We start from the raw sequence: 12,139 nt of genomic DNA on the forward strand, positions 1-12,139 counted from the left end.
TACACTCCTGCCTTCCACACTAGCCAATCTCACATGAATTTTTACTCTCTGGCCTCTTTCTGCGTAAGAATCACCAATTCTGATAGCTCGCAGGCTATCAGAATTGGTTTTCAACAGCTATTTAAGGGTTAAAATAATTTATAAACACACTTCCCCAATGCTTTACACTCCTGCCTTCCACACTAGCCCATCTCAGATGAATTTTTACTCTCTGGCCTCTTTCTGCGTAAGAATCACCAATTCTGATAGCTCACAGGCTATCAGAATTGGTTTTCAACAGCTATTCAAGGGTTAAAATCATTTATAAACACACTTCCCCAATGCTTTACACTCCTGCCTTCCACACTAGCCCATCTCACATGAATTTTTACTCTCTGGCCTCTTTCTGCGTAAGAATCACCAATTCTGATAGCTCGCAGGCTATCAGAATTGGTTTTCAACAGCTATTCAAGGGTTAAAATAATTTATAAACACACTTCCCCATTGCTTTACTCTCCTGCCTTCCACACTAGCCCATCTCACATGAATTTTTACTCTCTGGCCTCTTTCTGCGTAAGAATCACCCATTCTGATAGCTCGCAGGCTATCAGAATTTTTTTTTCAACAGCTATTCAAGGGTTAAAATCATTTATAAACACACTTCCCCAATGCTTTGCACTCCTGCCTTCCACACTAGCCCATCTCAGATGAATTTTTACTCTCTAGCCTCTTTCTGCGTAAGAATCACCAATTCTGATAGCTCGCAGGCTATCAGAATTGGTTTTCAACAGCTATTCAAGGGTTAAAATAATTTATAAACACACTTCCCCAATGCTTTACACTCCTGCCTTCCACACTAGCCCATCTCACATGAATTTTTACTCTCTGGCCTCTTTCTGCGTAAGAATCACCAATTCTGATAGCTAGCAGGCTATCAGAATTGGTTTTCAACAGCTATTCAAGGGTTAAAATCATTTATAAACACACTTCCCCAATGCTTTACACTCCTTCCTTCAACATTAGCCCATCTCAGATTAATTTTTACTCTCTGGCCTCTTTCTGCGTAAGAATCACCAATCCTGGTAGCTCTCAAGCTATCAGAATTGGTTTTCAACAGCTATTAAAGGGTTAAAATCATTTATAAACACACTTCCCCAATGCTTTACACTCCTTCCTTCAACATTAGCCCATCTCAGATTAATTTTTATTCTCTGGCCTCTTTCTGCGTAAGAATCACCAATTCTGATAGCTCTCAGACTATCAGAATTGGTTTTCAACAGCTATTCAAGGGTTAAAATCATTTATAAACACACTTCCCCAAAGCTTTACACTCCTGCCTTCCACACTAGCCCATCTCAGATACATTTTTACTCTCTGGCCTCTTTCTGCATAAGAATCACCAATTCTGATAGCTCTCAGGCTATCAGAATTGGTTTTCAACAGCTATTCAAGGGTTAAAATCATTTATAAACACACTTCCCCAATGCTTTACACTCCTGCCTTCCACACTAGCCCATCTCAGATGAATTTTTACTCTCTGGCCTCTTTCTGAATAAGAATAAAAAATTCTGATAGCTCGCAGGCTATCAGAATTGGTTTTCAACAGCTATTCAAGGGTTAAAATCATTTATAAACACACTTCCCCATTGCTTTACACTCCTGCCTTCCACACTAGCCCATCTCACATGAATTTTTACTCTCTGGCCTCTTTCTGCCTAAGAATCACCAATTCTGATAGCTCGCAGGCTATCAGAATTGGTTTTCAACAGCTATTTAAGGGTTAAAATAATTTATAAACACACTTCCCCAATGCTTTACACTCCTGCCTTCCACACTAGCCCATCTCACATGAGTTTTTACTCTCTGGCCTCTTTCTGCCTAAGAATCACCAATTCTGATAGCTCGCAGGCTATCAGAATTGGTTTTCAACAGCTATTTAAGGGTTAAAATAATTTATAAACACTCTTCCCCAATGCTTTACACTCCTGCCTTCCACACTAGCCCATCTCAGATGAATTTTTACTCTCTGGCCTCTTTCTGCGTAAGAATCACCAATTCTGATAGCTCGCAGGCTATCAGAATTGGTTTTCAACAGCTATTCAAGGGTTAAAATAATTTATAAACACACTTCCCCATTGCTTTACTCTCCTGCCTTCCACACTAGCCCATCTCACATGAATTTTTACTCTCTGGCCTCTTTCTGCGTAAGAATCACCCATTCTGATAGCTCGCAGGCTATCAGAATTTTTTTTTCAACAGCTATTCAAGGGTTAAAATCATTTATAAACACACTTCCCCAATGCTTTGCACTCCTGCCTTCCACACTAGCCCATCTCACATGAATTTTTACTCTCTGGCCTCTTTCTGCGTAAGAATCACCAATTCTGATAGCTAGCAGGCTATCAGAATTGGTTTTCAACAGCTATTCAAGGGTTAAAATCATTTATAAACACACTTCCCCAATGCTTTACACTCCTTCCTTCAACATTAGCCCATCTCAGATTAATTTTTACTCTCTGGCCTCTTTCTGCGTAAGAATCACCAATCCTGGTAGCTCTCAAGCTATCAGAATTGGTTTTCAACAGCTATTAAAGGGTTAAAATCATTTATAAACACACTTCCCCAATGCTTTACACTCCTTCCTTCAACATTAGCCCATCTCAGATTAATTTTTATTCTCTGGCCTCTTTCTGCGTAAGAATCAATTCTGATAGCTCTCAGACTATCAGAATTGGTTTTCAACAGCTATTCAAGGGTTAAAATCATTTATAAACACACTTCCCCAATGCTTTACTCTCCTGCCTTCCACACTAGCCCATCTCAGATGAATTTTTACTCTCTGGCCTCTTTCTGCGTAAGAATCACCAATTCTGATAGCTCTCAGGCTATCAGAATTCATTTTCAACAGCTATTCAAGGGTTAAAATCATTTATAAACACACTTCCCCAATGCTTTACACTCCTGCCTTCCACACTAGCCCATCTCAGATGATTTTTAACTCTCTGGCCTCTTTCTGCGTAAGAATCACCAATTCTGATAGCTCTCAGGCTATCAGAATTGGTTTTCAACAGCTATTCAAGGGTTAAAATCATTTATAAACACACTTCCCCAATGCTTTACACTCCTTCCTTCAACATTAGCCCATCTCAGATTAATTTTTACTCTCTGGCCTCTTTCTGCGTAAGAATCACTAATTCTGATAGCTCTCAAGCTATCAGAATTGGTTTTCAACAGCTATTCAAGGGTTAAAATAATTTTTAAAAACACTTCCCCAATGCTTTACACTCCTGCCTTCCACACTAGCCCATCTCAGATGAATTTTTACTCTCTGGCCTCTTTCTGCGTAAGAATCACCAAATCTGATAGCTCTCAGCCTATCAGAATTGGTTTTCAACAGCTATTCAAGGGTTAAAATAATTTTTAAACTCACTTCCCCAATGCTTTACACTCCTGCCTTCCACACTAGCCCATCTCAGATTAATTTTTATTCTCTGGCCTCTTTCTGCGTAAGAATCACCAATTCTGATAGCTCTCAGGCTATCAGAATTGGTTTTCAACAGCTATTCAAGGGTTAAAATAATTTATAAACACACTTCCCCAATGCTTTACACTCCTGCCTTCCACACTAGCCCATCTCACATGAATTTTTACTCTCTGTACTCTTTCTGCGTAAGAATCACCAATTCTGATAGCTCGCAGGCTATCAGAATTGGTTTTCAACAGCTATTGAAGGGTTAAAATCATTTATAAACACACTTCCCCAATGCTTTACACTCCTGCCTTCCACACTAGCCCATCTCAGATGAATTTTAACTTACTGGCCTCTTGCTGCACAAGAATCACCAATTCTGATAGCTCTCAGCCTATCAGAATTGGTTTTCAAAATCTTTTCAAGGGTTAAAATTAGTTATAAACATACTTCCTATCTGCTTTACACTTAGGGTTGCCAGGTGTCCTTCAAGAAAATACTGGACAGTCAGGTGGTTTTGTGGCAGAAAAAATGCATATATATGCGCGCGTGTGTGTGTGTATATATATATATATATATATATATATATATATATATATATATATATACATACATATACACACACACACTCACATATATATATTTATATATACAAATATTTAGATACCTATTAGATAGATACAAATATATATATTATATACACACACAAACACACAATACAAATGTATGTGTGTGTGTGTATATATATTCACACATACAGTATATCACACAATAATATATCACATTTTGGGCTAGTATATTTTATTTATAATTTACATACAGCTGCATAGTGTGTGTGTATATATGTATATATATATATATATATAAACACACACACATATATAATATATGTACACACCTATATATTGCATTCTGTGTGTGTGTGTGTATGTATTATATATATATACAGATATATATATATATATATATATATATATATATATATATATATATATATATATATATATATATATATATATTTATATATATATATTTATATATATATATTTGGGGGCTGGTAATTTTTTTTTTTTACATTTTTACATACAGCTGCATAAAATATTTATATATATTATTATATAATTTGCTACATATATATATATATATATATATATATATATATATACACACATACATATATATATATATATATTTATTACAGTGCAACTTTATAACTCATCTCACTTGCTGCGCCTGCTAGCCTGCAGCTGAGAGCGGGTCTTGTCTTCTTGCTATCTTAAGTAACTGGCGTGACATCACGCTCACGTGACGACGATGTGCGACGCGACACAGCCAGGCAGTCAGCAGTAACTCAAGACAGCGGCAGCGCAGAGGGGACAGAGAGAGGGTCCGACCGCAACTCCGGCTCCGCACGCTGTCAGGATCAGAAAGATGATGATCCAATAAGCTGACCTGACTGAGCAGAGCCTGAGTTGACACGGGCTAGCCTACAGGGGGCGGGGCTGGGCTTGGGTAAATCGAAAGCAGGCAGCTATTATTAAAAAAATAATGTACAGAAAACAAAAAATGTATGAAAACTACCTAAGGCTATGTCCGTTTTTAAAAAAATAAAATTACCGGGCAGTAGCCAGAAATACCGGACTGTCCGGTCTAATAACGGACACCTGGTAACCCTATTTACACTCCTGCCTTCTCAGGTATTTAAGTGTGTTTATTAATTTATTTATTTTTTTTCAATATTAATTCAAAATAAATAGGGCTGTGCAAACACTTGAATTCCGGTGTGTTGAATTGACTGCATCTCATATCATTTTCTCCATGAGAGAAGGGAGACACAAGAAGCGTAGGGGTCAAAAGGGAAGCAATGAAGTTTCTGACCAAGAAAGCTTTCCCCTTAAAAATGCTGTGTGACCTTAATGAAGCAACATTTTAATGGAGCACTGCCTGTGGAAACCTACCGTAATCAGTGCACATGCCTTGTCTTCTCCGTAAAATCATTAAATTTATTGTTCACTGTTATGTGTTCTTGCTTTTAGAGAGGATAGGGCAGATGTGCTGTAATAATAAATGTATTTAATAAAATCTCATACCAGAAAAAATAATATTAGCTGTAATAATGAGATCCTACAACTTTTTCGCCAAACAAGATACTCCTCAAATTTCATACCAGAAAAAATAATATTAGCTGTAATAATCAAAGTATTTAATAAAGTTTCATACCAGAAAAAATAATATTAGCTGTACAAATGAGATCCTACAACTTTTTCGCCAGCCAAACAAGATACTCCTCAAAAGATACTCTCCTCCTCAAACCAGCTCAGCTAAATCAGCTTCTCTCTACTACAACTCCGTCAAGAAGATACGCAACGCAACAACTAAAGACTGAATTGTTGTTTGCTGCTAGGAGTGGGAGGTTGCTGGTGGAGCTTCGTATGAGTGGGCGGTACCTGTGAGGATTTTATGAAGGGTAGGCATAGTATGTGTTTACTATGTGGGCGGACTTGGCGGGTACTGAGCGGGCGGGTGAAGGACCTGAGAGGATTTTATGAAGGGTAGGCATAGTATGTGTTTACTATGTGGGCGGACTGGGCGGGGACTGAGCGGGCTAGGTGGGGACTGGGCGGGGTTCCGGAAATTGCCGATTCCACATTTTGATGGATCACAAGATGTGACACAACACCGTCCGATCTCTTCTTAGCCAGTGTTGTGTCACATCTTGTGATCCATCAAAATGTGGAATCGACAATTTCCGGAACCCCGCCCAGTCCCCGCCTAGCCCGCTCAGTCCCCGCCCAGTCCGCCCACATAGTAAACACATACTATGCCTACCCTTCATAAAATCCTCCCAGGTCCTTCACCCGCCCGCTCAGTCCCCGCCCAGTCCGCCCACATAGTAAACACATACTATGCCTACCCTTCATAAAATCCTCACAGGTACCGCCCACTCATACGAAGCTCCACCAGCAACCTCCCACTCCTAGCAGCAAACAACAATTCAGTCTTTAGTTGTTGCGTTGCGTATCTTCTTGACGGAGTTGTAGTAGAGAGAAGCTGATTTAGCTGAGCTGGTTTGAGGAGGAGAGTATCTTTTGAGGAGTATCTTGTTTGGCTGGCGAAAAAGTTGTAGGATCTCATTTGTACAGCTAATATTATTTTTTCTGGTATGAAACTTTATTAAATACTTTGATTATTACAGCTAATATTATTTTTTCTGGTATGAAATTTGAGGAGTATCTTGTTTGGCGAAAAAGTTGTAGGATCTCATTATTACAGCTAATATTATTTTTTCTGGTATGAGATTTTATTAAATACATTTATTATTACAGCACATCTGCCCTATCCTCTCTAAAAGCAAGAACACAAAACAGTGAACAATAAATTTAAGGATTTTACGGAGAAGACAAGGCATGTGCACTGATTACGGTAGGTTTCCACAGGCAGTGCTCCATTAAAATGTTGCTTCATTAAGGTCACACAGCATTTTTAAGGGAAAAGCTTTCTTGGTCAGAAACTTCATTGCTTCCCTTTTGACCCCTACGCTTCTTGTGTCTCCCTTCTCTCATGGAGAAAATGATATGAGATGCAGTCAATTCAACACACCGGAATTCAAGTGTTTGCACAGCCCTATTTATTTTGAATTAATATTGAAAAAAATAAATAAATTAATAAACACACTTAAATACCTGAGAAGGCAGGAGTGTAAATAGGGTTACCAGGTGTCCGTTATTAGACCGGACAGTCCAGTATTTCTGGCTACTGCCCGGTAATTTTATTTTTTTAAAAACGGACATAGCCTTAGGTAGTTTTCGTACATTTTTTTTTTCCGTACATTATTTTTTTAATAATAGCTGCCTGCTTTCGATTTACCCAAGCCCAGCCCCGCCCCCTGTAGGCTAGCCCGTGTCAACTCAGGTTCTGCTCAGTCAGGTCAGCTTATTGGATCATCATCTTTCTGATCCTGACAGTGTGCAGAGCCGGAGTTGCGGTCGGACCCTCTCTCTGTCCCCTCTGCGCTGCCGCTGTCTTGAGTTACTGCTGACTGCCTGGCTGTGTCGCTTCGCACATCGTTGTCACGTGGGTCACGTGAGCGTGACGTCACGCCAGTTACTTAAGATAGCAAGAAGAGAAGACCCGCTCTCAGCTGCAGGCTAGTAGGCGCAGCAAGTGAGATGAGGTATAAAGTTGCACTGTAATATATATATATATATATATATATATATATATATATATATATATATATATATAGCAAATTATATAATAACTAGTCCTAAAGCCCGTGTACACGGGCCAATTCTCTCCCCCCTCTTTTGCTTTCTCTCTCCCCCTTCTTTGGCACTCTCTCTCTCCCCCCCCCTCTCTTTTGCTCTCTCTCCCCCCCTCTTTTGCTCTCTCTTCCCCTCTCTTTTGCTCTCTCTCTCCCCCTCTCGTTTGCTCTCTCTTCCCCTCTTTGGTGCACTCTCTCTCCCCCCTCTCTTTTGAGCTCTCTCTCCCCCCCTCTCTTTTGAGGTCTCTCCCCCCCCCCTCTCTTTTGAGCTCTCTCTCCCCCCCTCTCTTTTGAGCTCTCTCTCTCCCCCCACTCTTTTGCGCTCTCTCCCCCCTCTTTTTTGCGTTCTCTCCCCCTCTTTTTTGCGCTCTCTCCCCCTCTCTTTTGTGCTTTCTCCCCCTTGCGCTCTCTCCCCCTCTTTTTTGCGCTCTCTCCCCTGTGGGTGCGTGTGTGTGTGGGTGCGCGTGCTAGGTCTCTGTAGGTGTGTGTGGGTGCGCATGCGAGGTCTCTGTGCGCTGAGGGCAAGTGTGTGGGTGCGCGTGCGAGGTGTAATCAGCTGTGCGCTGCTGCATGGAGGTGCGTGTGCGAGGAGGTCAATCTAAGGCCAGGTGTGTTTGTCCGCGCGCAGCCTCTACTGCCCATGACGGCTACAGACAAACACACTTGGCCTTTTATAATATAGGATATATATAAATATTTTATGCAGCTGTATGTAAAAATATTAAAAAAAAAGTTACCAGCACCCAAATATATATATAAATATATATATATATATATATATATATATATATATATATATATATATATATATATATATATATATATATATTAATACATACACACACAGAATGCAATATATAGGTGTGTACATATATTATAGTGTGTTTGTGTGTGTGTATATAATATATATATATTTGTATCTATCTAATAGTTATGATTTGTATATATATATATATATATATATGTATATGTGCGTGTGTATGTGTGTATATATATATATATATATATATATATATATATATACTAGTACTAAAGCCCGTGTACACGGGCCATTTTTTGCAGTACAGCGGTCCCACCCCTTGCTCTCTCCCCCCTCTCTTTTGCTCTCTCTTCCCCCCTCTCTTTTGCTTTCTCTCCCCCCTCTCTTTTGCTTTCTCCCCCCCCCCCCCCTTTGGCTCTCTCTCCCCCCTTTGGCTCTCTCCTCCCCCTCTTTGACTCTCTCCCCCCCCCCTCTTTGGCTCTCTCCCCCCCCCCCTCTTTGGCTCTCTCCCCTCTTTTGCTCTCTCTCCTCTTTGGCTCTCTTTCCTCTTTGGCTCTCTCTCTCTCCCCCCTCTTTGGCTCTCCCCTCCCCTTTGGCTCCCCCCCTTTGTCTCTCTCCCCCGCCCCTTTGGCTCTCTCCCCCCCCCTCTTTGGCTCTCTCCCCCCCCCCTCTTTGGCTCTCCCCCCCCTCTTTTGCTCTCTCTCTCCCCTCTTTTGTTCTCTCCCCCCTCTTTTGTTCTCTCCCCCCTCTTTGGCGCTCTCCCCCCCTCTTTGGCTCTCTCCCCCCCCTCTTTGGCTCTCTCCCCCCCCCTCTTTGGCTCTCTCCCCCCCCCCTCTTTGGCTCTCTCTCCCCCCTCTTTGGCTCTCTCTCCCCCCTCTTTGGCTCTCTCTCCCCCCTCTTTGGCTCTCTCTCCCCCCTCTTTGGCTCTCTCCCCCTCTTTTGCTCTCCTCTTCGGCTCTCTTTCCTCTTTGGCTCTCTCTCTCCCCCCTCTTTGGCTCTCCCCCCCCTTTAGCTCTCCCCCCCCCCTTTGGCTCTCTCCCCCTCTCTTTGGCTCTCCCCCCCCCCCTCTTTGGCTCTCTCCCCCCCTCTTTGGCTCTCCCCCACCCTCTTTGGCTCTCTCTCCCCCCTCTTTGGCTCTCTCTCCCCCCTCTTTGGCTCTCTCTCCTTTTTGGCTCTTTTTCCTCTTTGGCTCTCTCTCTCCCCCCTCTTTGGCTCCCCCCCCCCTTTGGCTCTCTCCCCCCCCTCTTTGGCTCTCTCCCCCCCTCTTTGGCTCTCTCCCCCCCTCTTTGGCTCTCTCCCCCCCCCTCTTTGGCTCTCTCCCCCCCACTTTGGCTCTCTCTCCCCCCTCTTTGGCTCTCTCTCCTTTTTGGCTCTTTTTCCTCTTTGGCTCTCTCTCTCCCCATCTTTGGCTCCCCCCCCCCCCTTTGGCTCTCTCCCCCCCCTCTTTGGCTCTCTCCCCCCTCTTTGTCTCTCCCTCCACCCTCTTTGTCTCTCTCTCCCCCCTATTTGGCTCTCTCTCCCCCCTGTTTGGCTCTCTCTCCCCCCTGTTTGGCTCTCTCTCCCCCCTGTTTGGCTGTCTTTCCTCTTTGGCTGTCTTTCCTCTTTGGCTCTCTCTCCTCTTTGTCTCTCTCTCCTCTTTGGCTCTCTCTCCCCCCTCTTTGGCCCTTCTCCCCCCCCCCTCTTTGGCCCTTCTCCCCCCCCCCTCTTTGGCCCTTCTCCCCCCCTCTCCTGCTCCCTCTCTGGCTCTGTGTTCACATTGCGGGACCCCGCCCGGCCACGCCCCATCACGATGACACCCGCCCGGCCACGCCCCTTGCAACGTCCGGCCACGCCCCCATCGCAACGCTCCCGTCGGCCACAAACAGCTGTGAGGTCTGGGGAGCGTGTGGCCGCTTCTCACGTGGCAGACCTCACAGCTGTAGCTCGCGCTCCATATCTCTTGCCACAGGCTGTTTCAATCAGCTTACCTCGCGCTCCCCAGACCTCACAGCTGTTTGTGTACCTCGCGCTCCCTATCTCACAGGCCAGGTGTGTTTGTCTCTACTGCGGCTGCGCATGACGGCTTCAGACAAACACACTTGGCCTTTTATAATATAGGATATATATATATATATATATATATATATATATACACACACACACGCGCGCATATATATGCCTTTTTTCTGCCACAAAACCACCTACCACACTTCATTCCAACCCCCCCCCCCTGACATCTGCTGACTGTCCAGTATTTTCTTGAAGGACACCTGGCAACCCTAAGTGTAAAGCAGTGGGGAAGTATGTTTATAACTAATTTTAACCATTGAAAAGCTTTTGAAAACCAATTCTGATAGCTTGAGAGCTATCAGAATTAGTGATTCTTACGCAGAAAGAGTACAGAGAGTAAAAATTCATGTGAGATGGGCTAGTGTGGAAGGCAGGAGTGTAAAGCATTGGGGAAGTGTGTTTATAAATTATTTTAACCCTTGAATAGCTGTTGAAAACCAATTCTGATAGCCTGAGAGCTATCAGAATTGGTGATTCTTACGCAGAAAGAGGCCAGAGAATAAAAATTAATCTGAGATGGGCTAGTGTGGAAGGCAGGAGTGTAAAGCATTGGGGAAGTGAGTTTAAAAATGATTTTAACCCTTGAATAGCTGTTGAAAACCAATTCTGATAGGCTGAGAGCTATCAGATTTGGTGATTCTTACGCAGAAAGAGGCCAGAGAGTAAAAATTCATCTGAGATGGGCTAGTGTGGAAGGCAGGAGTGTAAAGCATTGGGGAAGTGTTTTTAAAAATTATTTTAACCCTTGAATAGCTGTTGAAAACCAATTCTGATAGCTTGAGAGCTATCAGAATTAGTGATTCTTACGCAGAAAGAGGCCAGAGAGTAAAAATTCATCTGAGATGGGCTAATGTTGAAGGAAGGAGTGTAAAGCATTGGGGAAGTGTGTTTATAAATGATTTTAACCCTTGAATAGCTGTTGAAAACCAATTCTGATAGCCTGAGAGCTATCAGAATTGGTGATTCTTACGCAGAAAGAGGCCAGAGAGTTAAAAATCATCTGAGATGGGCTAGTGTGGAAGGCAGGAGTGTAAAGCATTGGGGAAGTGTGTTTATAAATGATTTTAACCCTTGAATAGCTGTTGAAAACGAATTCTGATAGCCTGAGAGCTATCAGAATTGGTGATTCTTACGCAGAAAGAGGCCAGAGAGTAAAAATTCATCTGAGATGGGCTAGTGTGGAAGGCAGGAGTGTAAAGCATTGGGGAAGTGTGTTTATAAATGATTTTAACCCTTGAATAGCTGTTGAAAACCAATTCTGATAGTCTGAGAGCTATCAGAATTGGTGATTCTTACGCAGAAAGAGGCCAGAGAATAAAAATTAATCTGAGATGGGCTAATGTTGAAGGAAGGAGTGTAAAGCATTGGGGAAGTGTGTTTATAAATGATTTTAACCCTTTAATAGCTGTTGAAAACCAATTCTGATAGCTTGAGAGCTACCAGGATTGGTGATTCTTACGCAGAAAGAGGCCAGAGAGTAAAAATTAATCTGAGATGGGCTAATGTTGAAGGAAGGAGTGTAAAGCATTGGGGAAGTGTGTTTATAAATGATTTTAACCCTTGAATAGCTGTTGAAAACCAATTCTGATAGCCTGCTAGCTATCAGAATTGGTGATTC

The sequence above is a fragment of the Bombina bombina genome, chromosome 2, assembly GCF_027579735.1.
Source record: "Bombina bombina isolate aBomBom1 chromosome 2, aBomBom1.pri, whole genome shotgun sequence".
Classification (NCBI taxonomy): domain Eukaryota; kingdom Metazoa; phylum Chordata; class Amphibia; order Anura; family Bombinatoridae; genus Bombina; species Bombina bombina.